Raw genomic sequence first — 15,999 nt, 5'->3', positions numbered from 1 at the left:
CTGAGGAGAGAAAACGGGCAGGAAGAGAAGGGGACGAGGATGAGGGGGACAGCAGAGAAACAGGAAGGGGACCGGCTGAGTGGCAGGGTCTGCAAGACCAGCTGAGGAAACAGTGATGCGAAGAGCACCTTATTCCAGATGGGACATGAGAGAGGTGACAAGGAGGGCACACGGGGTGGGAGTGGGGGTTCACTCTTGCGTGTCCCTGGGGGTGCCATGCATTTGGTAGCACATGGCTTTGGGTGTCTGTGAGGTCTTATTTCAGGGGATCAGCTCTTGAACTCTCTCTTGGTGGGCCTCACCCAATCAGTTGAAAGCCTGAAGAAACCTAAAGGGTGAACCTCCCCTAAATAAGAGGGGATTCTCCTATGCCTAAGAGCCTCCAGACAAGGTCATCAGATGTTTTCCTGCCTCAGACTCGAAATGAACAATAGCTCTTACAGGTTCCGAAGACGCTGGCTGAAAAACACTCACACTATCACTGTCCCTCCTGGTTCAGTGATGGCCGAGTCCCTCTCCAGATCCCGGGTGTGCCTGCCTCTGTAACATGGAGCCCGAGGCTCCCGTAGCTCTTTCTGTGAATACAGTGTATAGGGGAAAGCATTTTAACAACGCGTCTCAACTGAACGCGTGGACATCTTCCGGCCACTGTTTCCCAGACTGCGCAGCACCTCAGCTCTTCACGACCCCCGCTGCGTGGGGTGGTGCAAGTCATCAGAGATGGCCTACTCTTGCGGAGCTTCTAAGCCAGCGCTGTGCCTCTTTACATGACGGGCCTGCGCCTCGTGGACTTTGGCGTCCGCAGGGGTCCTGGGACCAGCCCTGCAGCCCACCAAGGGATGGCTGTGCCCGCTCTGCTGTGGGCTCGGTGTCTCTGGGCCACGGCTGCTGAGGGGGGCGGGGGAGCAGGTCCACCCTCAGGCCATGGGGAAGGCCGGACAGGACGGGGAAGCTGCTCTTCTTGGGGAGGAGCCGGCCCCCCAGCACCATTGGAGAAGGAGGGTGAAGCAGGAGAGCAGAACACGGAGCTCCGGAGGAGACAACAAGGACAAGAGCCGTTGTCCCCCCGGCAGCGCAGCGGCCAGCCTGCGGGCAGGGCGGAAACTGGTTTGGGGAGGGTTCTGTTTCTTTGCCTTCCCAGAGAGGAGCCAGCCAGTGAGTAATGGCCACAGGATACAGAGCGCATCCTCCCGTTCCACGAGGGCCTCATAGCTGAGGCTCCCTTCAGTGTGTCTAGTCTCAGTCATCCTTCTGTCAGGAGGAGGGACAGCGCTGGTCGGCAGGTGACGGCCCTGCAGAGGAGCCGGGAGCAGGGCCTCCCGTGCCTTCCGGCCTCCTCCACAGCACACGGCCCCCAGGACCCCCCTCTCTGCACCACTCCTCAAGGGCCCAGGTGGCCTTTGGGACTGGGGGGCAGGGGACTTTCCCAGGAGCAGCTGGAGGCCTGGCATGGTGCACCTCCTGCCCAGTCCACATGTCACAGCTGCGGGACCGGCCCAGGCATTGGTGACGACCCCCACAGCAGACCCCCGGCACACGCCTGGAAGAGCCCTGCTGTCTGAGTGGTGGCAGGCTCTGTGGCCAGAGGGACAGGAGCAGCCTGGGGTGCTATCCACAGTGACCAGCCCAGGAGGCCATCTGCCTATGATGACCAGCTCTGAAGGCCAGCCTATCCACAGTGACCAGCCCTGGAGGCCAGCCCATCTGCAGTGACCATCCCAGGAGGCCAGACATGCCCAGTGATCATCCCAGGAGGCCAGTCATCCATAGTGACCACCCCAGAAGGCTGATCTGTGACTAGTCCAGTGGCCACTCCAGGAGTGGCTCTGGCAGAGGAAGGAGGGAGGTGGGCCCAGGTGCAGCAGGGGGCAAAGGGTGGGGGAGGTGGACGGAAGCTGTGGGCTTAGGTGCGTGACGGGGTGGCCAACAGGTGGGCCTGGGGCAGCAGCGAGAGTCTGGGATTCCCGGGTCCCTGGTGAGGACCTTTGCCAAACTGAGGCCTGTGGGAGCCAGGCTGCTCCAGGCAGGTGGCTTCAAGAGGTCTGAGCTCTCCTGGTGGGGATGGCCTGTCCCTGTCACCCTCGAGGGGTCTGGCATGTACTGGACAACAGTGCTGCAGGAAGCCAACAGTCCTGTGCTGTGGGGGACAAAGCTCCCCGGAGCCGGGCGATGGCTAGCAAACCCGTGTGTAAAGGAGACCGCATCCACCCAGTGGGCTGGAGAGGCGTGACACCAAGCAGCCAAAATCGAGCCTGGGGCAGGCTGTAGGCAGCAGGGGCCAGCGCTGCGTCCACTTCTCAGGCGGTCAGGCCTGCTCCAGCCACACAAGGAGCCCAGTTGATTGGACAAGCTCCCAAGAGCGCTAAAGGAGAGGCAGGCCTGGCTGCCCTGCCAACTGCCGCCCTGCGCACAGCCAGGCCTGGGTGCTTCTGCCCGGGCACAGCGGCAGTCCTGTAGGGCCGAGGTCATTTTAGATTAGGAAATTGAGGCTCAAGGGTCCAGACTGTGCCTGAGATTCACTTCCATGGCTTCCCGCAGAAGATCCATGCCTTCAGGGAGGGGGTGCACTCAGCTGGGGACTTGTCACCGGCCTCCCTGGACTCCTGGTTTCCCTGCAGGAAGAGGGAAAGGGCTTTGAGGGGGCGGGGGAGGGCAGACGGGCTGCAGTGTGACCATCCCCAGGAATCTCTGACCACGGCATAAGTCATCCCACCAAGGCCAAAGGCCTCTCCTCCCCAAGAGCCCCACTTCCTGCTGGCTTCATATGGAGCTCACCCCGATGTGCCTCCCAGGTCTGTCCCCCACGCAGCCTGGCAGTGAGGGGCCGTGGTCTTCTGCCTCGCTGGCACAGAGGGTCCACTGAGCTGTGGGTGAGTTTTGATCTTGGACAGACGACGTCCACTTCCTAGGAGCAGAATCATCTAACGGCTCTAATCTCCAGTCTGTTGGTTTCATTATTTAAACCAAAATGAAATGTGACCCAGAGTGAGAAACAAGACCAAATGTGCGGCCGAGAGCCGCGACAAGGCAATTACAGCCCAGCCGGCGAAGCAGGGCCCCCTCCAGGGACAGGATCAGGAGTCCCCCAGGTGGGAAGGAGACATAAATGGCTATTGCCAAAGCGAGCCTGTGGGAAATCTCACCATAATCGCTCATTTGGGGAGAACAAATCAACTCCCAGGCTGTTCCGACTGCGGCCGTCCAAAGCTGGCGGCCTGGCAGATGCGCCCTGCCAGCTCATTATCACACGACTCTCATTTCCAGCCCTGGAGGGCTTTGTCGTCACTCTCCAGAAGCCCAGGATGACTCTCTGCCAAGCCAGAGGGTGAGGCCGGAAGTCCTTGGGGGGCATGTGCCTCTGAAAGGGAGGGTCATTGGGGTGCCCGGTGCAGAGGTTGGGACCTCTGCTGTGGTGTCCCACACGTCATTTCCAGGTGGTGGTGGGGGGGGCCCTGGAGGTAGAGGGTGGCATGGCGGGAGTGTGGGGTCTGAGGAAGAGCAGGGTGGAGGCAGGGAGCCTGGGCGGGGAGGAGGGGCCTCTGTTCTCCTCTAAGGGCAAGTCGACTTCAGCTCACCTTGACCCCAGGGTCTTTATCCAGTTGGTCCCCAGAGTCCTCTGACTGCTACTGTTCTCCACGTCTCTCTCCACCTGCCTCATGGGCCTCCCCATCCCTCTCTCCAATCCCAGTGTAGCCCGTCTCCCAGAGACTAGCTCAATTTCTATCTTCCAGGATACAGCAATTATGATAATGCTGAAGATGATAGTGATGGAGGTGATGATGTCAATCAAAGTGGTGGTCATGAAGATGATGGTGGTGGTGATGGTGGTGGTGGTGGTGATGGTGATGATGAAGATGATGGTGGTGATGATGTCGATCAAAGTGGTGGTCATGAAGATGATGGTGGTGATGATGGTGGTGGTGGTGATGCTGATGATAAAGATGATGGTGGTGATGATGGTGGTGGTGGTGATGAAGATGATGGTGGTGATGGTGGTGATGATGGTGATGGTGATGATGAAGATGATGGTGGTGATAATGGTGGTGGTGGTGGTGATGAAGATTATGGTGGTGGTGGTGGTGGTGGTGATGAAGATGATGGTGGTGATGATGATGGTGGTGGTGGTGATGCTGATGAAGATGATGGTGGTGATGATGGTGCTGGTAATGATGGTGGTGGTGGTGGTGGTGGTGATGAAGGAGGTGGTGGTGGTGGTGATGATGATGGTGGTGATGATGGTGCTGGTAATGATGATGGTGGTGGTGGTGGTGGTGATGAAGGAGGTGGTGATGATGGTGCTGGTAATGATGGTGGTGGTGGTGGTGGTGGTGATGAAGGAGGTGATGCTGATGATGAAGATGATGGTGGTGATGATGGTGCTGGTAATGATGATGGTGGTGGTGGTGGTGGTGATGAAGGAGGTGATGATGGTGCTGGTAATGATGATGGTGGTGGTGGTGGTGGTGGTGATGAAGGAGGTGGTGATGGTGGTGGTGGTGATGAAGATGATGATGGTGGTGATGGTGAAGAAGATGATAATAATTACACTACTAAATCCCTGACACTGTGCTTACCAGGCGTTCTGTGTAAGACCTCACTTAATCCTCATATTATTCCTGTTTTACAGGTGAGGACACAGAGACCTGTAGAGGTGACTGCCCATATTCATCTGACTCCCTGCTCTGATGGCCTGTCACCACGGGCACTTACTCAGGCTGACCCTGTCCACCTTCTGACACCGGGAAGCATGATGTGTATCTTTGGTGGCCAGATCTTCTTTCTGCTCATCTGGGCTGCCAGTGTCCCGCCCACTCTTGCACCCCGCCAGGCTGTGGGGGTGCCTTCCTGCGTATGTGTCACAGGAACAGGGGCCATCTTGACCAGAGGGGTGGAGCAGAAAGGGGGCGTTGGGGAGCAGAAGATGGTGGCTTGTGCCTGTACAAGAGGGCAGACCGCGAGGCTGGGGCAGTGGGAAGGGCAAGTGCACACGCGGGAACCCAGGGAGGGGAGGGCTCCCTGGGTGGCACGGCGGCAGCAGTAGTGAACTTCACCAGGGGCACCTTTATCCCAGTAGGCCCGGCCCACCCTGCCAGCCTTCCTGGGGCTCCCAGACGCGGGCCTCTGGTTTGTATTTATCTTCCTGTGTCCTGGTGAGGTGACTGAGGGACGCTTTAGCCTCTCCGTCCCTGGGGACAGGAGGACTTCTGAGTCGGACAGGAGGAACCATTTAGTTTGCTTTGCTAAATGCCATGGGCACCTTCCCGTGCCCACGTTGACAAGCATGTGTCAAGGTAAGCATCACAACAGTGCTGGGCAGGGAGGGGGGAGGGGAGGGGCTGCCCCCGGACACTAGAAGCCTCACCGATTTCGGGAAAAACTCACTTGAAACTGTCACCACCAGAAAAGCACTCGTTTTAATTTATTCCTCACCTGAGTTCACTGGCTTGGAGAGCCCTGCTGCGTCAGACTACTCCTGGTGCCTCAGAGCAATCCTGTGAGGGACATGAGCGTCACGTCCGCCCTACAGAAGAGGACGCTGGGCCCAGAGAGCTTCAGCAGCTTCCCAGGGCCACAGAGCTGTCGGGGCGGGCTCCTCTGAAGATGTGCCCCCCACCATTCCTCTCCGAGGTGCCTGAATCCAGGCACAGGGACTCCTACCTCTAACTGGAGGGACCACACCTTAAAACACAAGGGGAGTCCTGAAGGACAAGCTACGGGGGATGGTTGGTGCCAGCCGGCTGTCCAGGTCAGGAAAGCAGAGCCACCAGCTGGTCCTGCAGGAGCCGAAACCAGGCAGCCCTGCAGAGAGAAGCCTGGGCCTGGGGTCTCCTCCTGGGAATGGAGACAGGAAGCTCAGAGCGTGTGCTCAGGGAGGGCAGGGCAGAGACTGGCCACTCCTGACCTCCAGACACTCCTGCTGTTCCTCTGAGGCCACATGCCAGGGGCCGTCTCCTGGGTGAGGTCAGTAGGATGGGTCTCCAGAGACTCTGGGCTGGGGGCCACAGGGCCTTGGAGCTTGACATCCTTGTCTCCCCCCAACTGTGGTCAGGCACTGGCAGGCAGAACTGTGATTCTCCTGAGCCACGTTGCCCCCTCCTCTCTCCATCTCTTCTCTGCCCTCACCCTGAAGGTTCTCCCGAGGCTTCTACCTCTGCCTGCAGGGGGAGTGCTTGTTGGGGCTGGTGGCAAGGGTAAGGAGACTCTGGGCAGATGGGCAGTGGGACGGGTAGGTAGCTGTCCAGGGGGCTCCCTTAGTAGGGACCTGGGGCTGGCAGCGGATGAGAGGGTGCCTGTTGAGAGAGGTATGGGGGGACAGAATTTGGGAGAGCAGGTAAGAGAGGAGGAGCCCGTGCCAGTGACTGTGGAGGAAACTGTGCCACGGGAGCCGGAGGGGAGGGGAAGGGATTGAGTGCCGCTAACCGTCTCCAGAGCCAGAGGCTTTGCTCTTAGCACGTGCTGGGGTTTGAATGTTTCTCTCTCCAAGCTCATGCAGAGCCTAATGCCCACTGAGCTGGTGTTAAGAGGTGGGTCCTGCCTTTGTGAAGGGGATTTATGCCCTCACTGAAGCGGCTCAGAGAGGCACTTGGCCCTTCTAACTCTCCATGTGAGGAACAGCGTTTGCGCCTCCTGCCACGTGAGCACGCAGCAGAGGGGCCACCGTGAAGGAGAGCAGCCCTCAGCAGACGTAGGAATCATGTCTTGATCTTGGGCTTTTAAATTCCAGAACTCTGAGAAATAACTACCTAGATTACAGGATTTTGTTAGGGCAGAAGAAAAAGGGTTTGTATTAGACTGAAGGGTGTCCCCCTAGACACTGGAACCTCAGAATGCAGTTTTATTTGGAAAGAAGGTCTTTGCGGAGGCAATTACGGCAAGGCTTGAGATGACATCATGCCAGATTAAGTGGTCCTTAAATCCAATAACTAGTGTCCCCATAAAAGCTAGAGAAGAGACCACAGCGGAAGGCATGAGAGATGAAAGCAGAGATGGAGGTGCTGTGCCTATAGCACAGGGTGCCGAGGATGGCCAGCACCTACTTGGGGTACACTGCGTATGAGCTGTGCTTCTCTCCAGAAGGATACCCAACCCTAACTCTGTGTCTCACTTCCTGCCTGTGAGATGCAGGATCCATATCACTGAGTCATTTTGAGGGTTAAACAGATTTTTTTAAATGTATGTACAATGCTCAGTGGGCTATCTCAGACTTAGCAAGAGACCCCCCCCCATTGTTCCACCTTGTGCCTCAGGAATTATTCATCCTGTTTCACTTTTGATAAATCTGGGACTCGGGCAGGGTACCTGAAAACCCCCACAAGATCCCTTGTTCTTCTCGAGTCTTCTCCTTGGAGTAGAAAACACCTCATGGGTTGACTCTGACAGGAATCCTTTTGATAAATTTTGAATGCAAAGAAAAACCAACACATTGTCTTCAGTAAGTAGCCAGGTTGAAAGTAGAGACGTGTGAAGCCAGAAAATGCTCAGGGGCCTTTATTGAAATATATGACTGTTGGGGTTTGCATCTCACATGTATCCCAAAGTGCATGTGTAGAAGGCTTGGTCCTCAACAGAAGGTGCTGTTCACATGTTGGAAACTTGAGGAAATTAGGCCATTGGGAGAGTGTACTTGAAGGGGATATTGTGTGCCAGTCCCTCTTCCTCTCCTGCCCTCTTTTCTTCCTGCCCGCCATGAGATGAGAAGCCTTTCCCCACCACATGCTCCCCACAATGATGTCCTGATTCTCTAGAGACCCAAGGCAATGGGGCCAAGTAACCCACTGGACTAAAACTTTGGAAATCATGAGCCAAAATAAACATTTCCTCTTTGTAAGTTAATTTTCTCTGATATTTTATCCGAGTGTTGGAAGCCGACTAACAGAAAATCAGTGCCAGGAGTGGGTCTGTGGCCTGATCATGCGTTTCAGAAAGCGTTGGAAGTGGTTCTCAGGAGGAATTAGGAAATATTGGAAAGTGTCCTAGGAAAAGTCTTAGATGCTGGAAGCAGAGCTTAATGGTCATATCTGTGGGAGCTCAGAAGACCAGGATGCTGACCAAAATGTGGACAGTAAAGACTGTGCTCATGAGGTCTCCTATGGAAAGGCAGAATCTACTAAGAATTATATTAGAGGCCATCTTCATTACCTTCTGGCAAAGAACTTGTCTACATGTCGTCCAAACCCTGAGACTTTGGGTGAAGCTAAATTTAAAGGTGATGGACTAGTTTATTTGCTGGATGAAATTTCAAGGCAGCCCGGCATTCAGGCAGTGACATGGATATTGATGATATCATTTGGCCATATTTACAATGAGAATCAGGAACAAAAAGAAAAGCAGAAAGATTTGAAAAACTTTCATTTTTGCACACGTGTGCACACACACACACACAAAGTGTATATATAGTTGCAGATAAGGAGAATGTGGTACTAAGTATATTAGCACCATTAAAAGGAAAGTGATTAATTTACATCAGGACAATAGGAAAGAAGCTTGGAGGGTGTCTCAGGAATCAGCGAGACAAACAGTAGGCTCAAAAACTTGTTTGAACAGAGAGCTCTGGGGCACCCTGCGTGCATGGGGTTACTAGGAAGCCCTTGTGACTCTGGTGTGCTTGGCTTTGCTCAGCCACCTGGGCATTCAGAGTTTGCTGCACCTGTGATCCACAGAGACCTGGCTACTGCTCCCACTGGTGCTGGACATTCGTGTCATCTATTTGATAATTGTTTTGCATGAATGAGGAATGCAGGAGTTGTAGGGTCATGGAGATTTCCACCGAGATTTCAAAGGCAATTCTGGAAAACCAGGCAGTATGTGATGGGGTTGGAGTGCCTGTGGGCAGTTCCAGGCAGGGACATGCATGCAGCCATGGGAGTGAGGCCGAAGCAGGGACCACGAGAAGTTAGAGATGCAGGAACATGTGACATCTGCCAAGGGAGACAGTGGGCACGAGCAGAGCAACCTGAGAAAGAGCCAGCAGGTTGTGGTGGGGGTCTCTAAGCCCCTTGGTGCTCACATGACACCACTGTGTGCCATGGGTGACAGATGTGGAGCGACAGGATTCAACATTCGCCCGCTGGGTTTCAGTCCCACCCTTTCTCTCTATGCCCCATTCCTCTCTTTGGAATGGGAATGTTCACTTTGTCCCATTGGGCATGTAACTTGTTTTTTTTTTTTAATATTTATTGAGGCTTGTCGCTCAGAGTTTTCCTTGAGTCTCAGAAGAGAAATTGAGTTTGAACTTCAGAGAATGCTGGAACAGTTAATAACGTGGGAACTCTTGGAGGTGGACGGAATGCCTTTTGCATTTTGAAATAGACATGAGTCTTTGGGGGACCAGGGCTGGGAAGTTATGGGTTGGATTTTAAATGTCACCCAAAGGCTCATGAATTAGACTTGGCCTCCAGCCAATGATGTTCTTGGGACGTGCTGGTAATTTCAGGAGGGGAACTTAGTGGCAGAAGTCGTCACTGGAGGTGTGCCCTTGAAGGGACCCTGGATCCTTCTTTTCATTCTCTTTGCTTCCTGGTCACCACGAGGTGACTTTGCTCTACCACTTGCTCCCTGCCATGCTCTTCTGGTTCACCCGAGGCCCAGGGTGACAGACAAGCCACCGGGGTGTGAACCTCAGGGACCAGGGGCCAGAATGACTCTTTCTTCCTTTAAGTGGATTATCTCAGACATCCTGTGATAGAAAGATGACTGACAGGGACCCTCAAGTCAAAGGTGGGCCCTGATATGCCCACCTCCTGCCCCTCCAGGCCTGGGGTAAACTGAGGGGGTAGATCCAGGAAACCCACCCCAGAGGAGACTCCAGCGAATGAGGATGAAATTCTGGCCTCAGTCCTGAACTCACTGGTGGTGAGTGTGGGTCTGCTCGTGTGGTCAGCTGGCTATTGTTTCTCTCCCCCAAGCTTGGGACTTGTGTGACCACGTGCAGGAGTTTGGGGAAGCTGAAAAGACCCAAGAAGATGGAGGCTGAGTAGCGGAGGCTCCCAGGGGCAGCCATGGAGCACGTGGAGACGAGGGTCTTGTCTGGGGCGGGGGAGGGGTTAAGGAAGCCAGGAAACTGCTCTCTCCTGGGGCAAAGGGTGAGCCATGCAGCTGAGCACAGGAGCTGGGGTTTCTCTTCCTCTAGAAGCACCTCTGTGAGCAAGGAAGGGTGTGATGGGGGAGAGGCGTGTCTTTCTCTCCCTGACCCCCCCCTCCCTGCCCCATGGACCCAGTCTTGCAAATTTTGCCTTCCCACTTGCTGTCAGCCCTGAGCTGCTGCTGAGAGACCTGGCATATGCAGAACTGGGTTCTGGGACCAAAATTTGTGGTGCCAGTGTCATCGTACCAAGCTGAGAGGGAGCTGTGGCTTGATCTATTTCTTTCTGGCTTCTTGTTAGGGCCAATGTGTCCACCAGAGTTCACATGCTGAGTCTTAACCCTGGAGCTCAGACTGGACTGCAGAAGGACCCAACCTCGGAAGGTGCAATTTACACGTTAAACTCCGTCATGCTGCAGAGTTGGAATCATTCGGTAGAAGCTGCACTTGGAACGTTGAATCTTATCCTTCCTGGGTTGGTGGCATGGGTGAGGTCCTGTTTTGCACAGCTGGGCAGTTTTCTCAGCCCTGCCACCACCAGGGGAGCAAGTGACCCTCTCCAGCGTGCCGTGCTGCTGAGCGGGCTCTTGGGTGGATCCGGGGCATTTGATGCATTTCGACTCAGTGTATTTTCAACTTACAATGGACTTATTGGGGGTGACCCCTTCATACGTCAAAGGGCTTCTGTATTTGGTGTCTTTCCAGAAATGATTAAGTGGTCACCAGGTGGCCTCACCCTACAAGACTGGTGTCCTAAGAGGGACAGCCATGTGAGGGCTCAGGAGGGGATGTCCACGGAGGGGCCTCAGAGGAAACCAGCCAAACCTTGATCTCAGATTCCCAGCCTCCAGGACTGGGTTGTTGAAGTCACCCAGACGAGGGCACTTGGTCATGTGGCCCAAGCAGATGGGCTTTCCACCCCCCCCACCCCCACAGGTTGAGGCCATTAGCTCTCAATCTCTGGTCGACACCATAATCACCTGGAGGCTTACTTAAAGGGCAGATGCAGGGGCCCGGGGCATGGCCGAAACCTGCATGCTCACTGGTGCATGCTACTGATGCTGACACTGGACCTCGGGTGGGATACCCTGACATGGGACAACAGGGACTTGCCGGGCCACCCTCATGTCCCTGGTCCCCACAGTCCTGCCGGCTCCTGCCATCTCAACTTCAAAACGGTGAGGCTGAGTGTCTTTAGACTCTGTTGGTTTTGCCTGCAGGGCCCCGGGCAGGGTCAGGGGATGCTGTGGCCAGCAAGCCACGGGCTGAGGATGCGGTGGAGGGAGCAGCTTTCTCTCTCCTTCAGGACACTTTGTAAAGTCAGAAAGCAGGAAGGGGGTGAGAGAGCCACGCTAGGCGCAATCCCACACGGAGACCCTTGTTTGTTGATGGAGGGGTCAGACAGGGGACAGGGGGCTGTTATCTCTGGAGACCTTTGACAAAGCACACGTTTTCCTTTGAGGAAGCGCTCGGGGGCCGGGCCTGGGTTTAATAATGGAGCCTTCACACAGGAGAGGTGAGGTCTGGACAGCTCTGTCTGCTGAGAGCTGTCTAATCCTGATAATCGGAGCCCCGTCCTTCCCAGTGTGAACAGTCCTGGCGTTAGATTAAACATATCAATCCTGTTTGTTACCTTCTCTGATCCGCCAGCTGGCACCTGGCTGGCCCCTGGGGATCTGTCTTCGATGGCCCTACACAGGAAGTGACAGGGTTCAGCAGCAGAGACCGGGATAATTGCTTGTGGTGCAGCCCCAGGGGGAGGTGGCCACAGAGGGTGGATGCTGTCACAGAGATGAGGTCGGGGAGCTGCAGCTCACTGGGGATCCTGTGATGCTTTGGCAGAAAAATGTTTCTGAAATAGATGCTGCTCCTGCCCCTTCAGGCTGGCAGCTGTCTCCAGGCTGAGCTGTGCGGGCCTGGAGCACTGCTCCTGGGGTGGGAGCTGCCTGGCTGCAGCCCCCCTGCAGGGTACATCCCCGTTGACCGGTGGCTGACTCTGTGGCCTGTGTCAAAGGGCCAGCACTGCACCTCGGGGTGTGGCCAGTGTGGGCAGCTCCCACTCCAGCCTCCAGTCACGGCCTCTTCCTGCTCAGGCCCCTTGCAGCGCCCCTTCCCCTGAGAGAGGGACTTGGTCACAGGCACCCAGATTTCTCTCCTCCCCATGGCAACGGCCCCTCCCTCTTGCATGGCCCCTCCCATGGCAACGGCCCCTCCCACTGCAAAGTTGTCCCTTTCTCTCTTACAATCGTCCTCTGAAGCGAGTTTCTCCTTCCAGGCAAAGATGGTTTCCCTGGGCAGGTGTGTCACGGCAGGTGTGTCCTAGGCTGCTGGCCCCGCCTGGTCGCTGTTTATGCTGTACCTCCAGGTGTGCCCTCCCTCAGCCAGGCCCGGCCCCCTGGGAGGTCCACACTGGGACAGCAGCTGGCCGGATGGAGGGGTTGGGCCAGGGGCTCTCCCCATCCAACTGGAACCTGTCAAACTGGGAACGGCACCTGCTGTCCGAGTCTTGATCTCAAATGTGAACACAGAAGCTTGTCCCCAGGGCCTGGCCCCTGGAGGGACTTGGTCATCACAAGAACTTTTAGGTCCTGATCAAAGACACTGAGGGCAGCATGTCCTTGAATTAGCCACCCAATGTGTGCACGGTCCTGGGCGGTTCGTCCTGCAGGCCTTGGCCTGGCTTCCTAAGCTGCCCTGTCCCCAGCCCCCTGTTTCCTCCTGACCCACTGACTCCAGCCCAAATCCAGTCTGTGTGGATTCCATCAAGGTCTCCACTGTGACGGGGGCTGGCCTGGGACAGGGGATGGCCTCCGCTCTGACGGGGGCTGGCCTGGGACAGGGGATGGCCTCTGCTGTGACGGGGACTGGCCTGGGACAGGGGATGGCCTCCGCTGTGATGGGGGCTGGCCTGGGACAGGGGCTGGCCTCTGAAGCCTCAGGGGCTGGCAGGAGGTGCTTCCTGAGATGAGGGACAGCTGAGGGACACTGCCCTGACCCCAACAGTGGAGCGCTGCAGAGGCCACCTGCTGCTTCTCAGAAGGGCAGTCTGTGCAGGTCTCCTCTGAAACCCATATGGAGACTTGCGCATCCTGTGAGGGGTCCCCAGGGGGGTGGGGGGACAGGGCTTCTGTCACCCAACAGCAGTGGGTGAGGCTCCCTGTTGACACTGTTCATTTTGACTCTCTCATAGCATGGAGGCAGTGAAGATGGCGGTGGACTGGTCATCCAGGAGTGACGTGCACTTGTGATTTCCCTGTGCCTGCCTTGGGGGATGCAGTCACCCTACCCCTTCCCTGGCTCCAGGACCCCACGTAGAAGTCGTGAGTATCTGGCCCCGAGCCCTGGTCTTACTTGAGGCAGACACAGGTCTGGGTTCAACTCCTTCTGGGTCTGCCTGACCCATCTGGGCTTGTCACGGGCACTGACCGATGGCCAATGGATGGCCACCTTCTCCTGCCTCCCTGGAACGGCTAGAGGTCAGCATCAGCCAACAACTTCCAGGGGCTCTTAGGGCTGAGAACAGGAGCCTGGGGTCTTTAGTGACCTGCTGGTCCTGTCCCGGCACTACCCGGGCATTGGGGCCCTTCTTCCTTCCTGGATGCTTGGTTCCCTGCGGGTCGTGGCCATCAGAGGGGAGCAATTCCTATTTTTTATTATTATCATTTGCTGCAGATGGACCAGTCACTTCATAAACGTTAACAATGACAGATCACCAGTGCCAGCAACACCACAGTCACATGATTACGGTCATTACCCAAGGGTGGCTCCATGGGCCAAGCAGCAGGAGCCGCCACCTAGCCAAGGCAGGATGGGTGCCTGAGCAAGAGCCCGGGGATGAGGGGGCTTGGCCATGCCAGGGAGGGTCCCTGTCCTCCACCCTCGGGGACAGACGGGGAGTAGGCAGGGGAACGGCCACCAAGGTCCCTATGCAGGTTTCCTGAGCTGCCATGTCAAGTCCCCGTGCACTGGGCAGCTCACACCAGCAGAACCCATTCTCAGGACCTGAAGCCCCGGTGTGGGCTGGGGTGGTGCTGCCGAGGCTGGGAGGGAGGATCGAGCCCTTTCCCAGCCTCTCTCCGGGTTTCAGGTGGCTGCTGACATCTTGGAGACCTGGGCTTGAAGAGTGTCACTCCTCCTCTGCTTCTGTCCTCGTGTGGCCTGCTTTCCTGGGTCTCTGTGTCCTTTCTTCTTCTGAGGATGCCAGTCATTGGGCCAAGGGCCACGAAATCCTTTATGGACTCAGCTTGATGACATCCACAAAGACCCTGTTTTCAAATAAAGCCACATCCTGGGATCTGGGTGGACATGATTTTGTGGGACACTGCGCTGCCCACTACCATCACTGAGTTAAAAGACGTCCACCTGTCCACGTGGGCACCATTGCCGGCCACATGAGCTGGTGGTTTGCTCTGTTTGTCACACGGGGTGGACATAGTGGAGGGAGGCCCTCCCAGTGTCCGTCCCTCTTGCCTGAGTCCAGGTCCTCTGGATTTTGAGGAGGCTGGGAACCTCCTCCCTTGAGGATTTCTGGGAAGACCAGACACACAGGCTGGGGAGGGGAGAGGCTGGCCAGCCACCCCTGGGACCACAGTGTCTACCCCGCGGGGGGACACGCAGGCTGGTGGGGGGAAGGCTGGCCAGCCACCCCTGGGACCACAGGGTCGCTGAGCAAGGATCCAAGTCAGAAGCCTGTTTAGTGGGTGGGGGACCCTCCAGAGACCCCAGTGACTACAGCAGCAGGGTCTATGGGAGGGAGGGGCCTCGGAGTTCTCCTGCTCTAATGCGTAAACGGTCACTCCATGACCACTTTGAACACAGGTCACAGAAGGACCAGTTGCCCCAGCCTGACCAGTAGGAGTGACAGCACATTCTTCACCAATCAAAGCTCCACCCTCACCCACTGTCCCAACCTTCTACATTCAAACAATGAAGACAGCAGACACCGAATTACCCCCACTCTCCAGCAGCACCCAATCCAGAGCAAAGCCCTGCGTCCCCCAAACCCTCAGATCTCCTAATGTGACCTTAAATCTAGAAGGCGCTCTCTTGACTCTCAGGGATGTGCCCCAGGGCTCCCCACGGTGTGTGATCCTTCTGTTGCCAGGAGCCATAAGCCCACGCTGACAACGGTGAGTTCCTGCTGGTCTGTGCTGGCAGGACCTAGACCTGGGGAGACGGCCATGTGGGCCCTGCACTGCCTCGACGCTGACCCGTGCCCTGCATCACCATCTTGTGGGATCCTCCTCCTCGGGCTTCTGGTGGGTGCTGTAGGTGGGAACCCGAGGCACAGGGGCCACTCACACAGGGCCTGTGTGTGCTCAAGGCCACCTGGGCCACGCGTGCCCACATCTACATGGCTGTCTGTATCTGTGCTGGGTCACCTGTGTCTGCACCTGTGTTCGCACCTTCCTTGGGTTATGTGTCTGTTCCAGTGTCCACGTCTGTGTTCGTACCTGTGCAGGTGTACGCACACCTGTGCAGGTATCTCTACTTACATGTGTGTTTTAGAATTTATCAAATACCTTAGATGGGGACACTGAGGCACAGAGCTGTGCCTGGCTCTCCCCAGGGCAAACTGGTCAGCTGTGGGCCTGTGGTCCAGGAGGACAGCCCGGTGTCCACTCTGCCTGTCCTGTGCTGGGCTGCTCAGCACCTGCGGGTCATCTCCTGCTGGTAGGAGTTAAGTAAGCACTTGCTGGATGAGCGGAGGCAGAAAGGCGGGTGGACTCTCCACTGTGGGGCGTGGAGTTGATGTAGCCCCCAGGAGAGTAACTGGATTATGGGCAGTAAAACTGAAACCGCTCACTTACTGCCACCCTTGGCCTCTCTCCTGGGACGGTGACCAGAGGCACATCCACACGCCTGCTTAGAGACCCGCAAAGAGCAGCCTGGCAGCCCCGTCTAGGGAGAGCCGGGGT

The 15,999-nt window shown here is 56.4% G+C and overlaps 1 long non-coding RNA gene across 1 annotated transcript in view; it reads left to right on the top strand.

Moving 5' to 3' along the window:
- Nucleotides 1-15,999, top strand: part of LOC144369075 (uncharacterized) — a 100,855-nt gene that overhangs the window by 71,143 nt on the left and 13,713 nt on the right. The window contains exons 8-13 of the long non-coding RNA XR_013428531.1: nt 4,628-4,849; nt 5,072-5,961; nt 9,753-9,852; nt 10,383-11,259; nt 13,272-13,401; nt 13,754-15,339. This is a non-coding gene — a long non-coding RNA (uncharacterized LOC144369075). The remainder of the gene's footprint in view (nt 1-4,627; nt 4,850-5,071; nt 5,962-9,752; nt 9,853-10,382; nt 11,260-13,271; nt 13,402-13,753; nt 15,340-15,999) is intronic.

Source organism: Ictidomys tridecemlineatus, chromosome 12, assembly GCF_052094955.1.
Source record: "Ictidomys tridecemlineatus isolate mIctTri1 chromosome 12, mIctTri1.hap1, whole genome shotgun sequence".
Classification (NCBI taxonomy): domain Eukaryota; kingdom Metazoa; phylum Chordata; class Mammalia; order Rodentia; family Sciuridae; genus Ictidomys; species Ictidomys tridecemlineatus.
The sequence above is the reverse complement of the archived record's forward strand: the minus strand, read 5'-3'. Positions and strand labels throughout refer to the sequence as shown.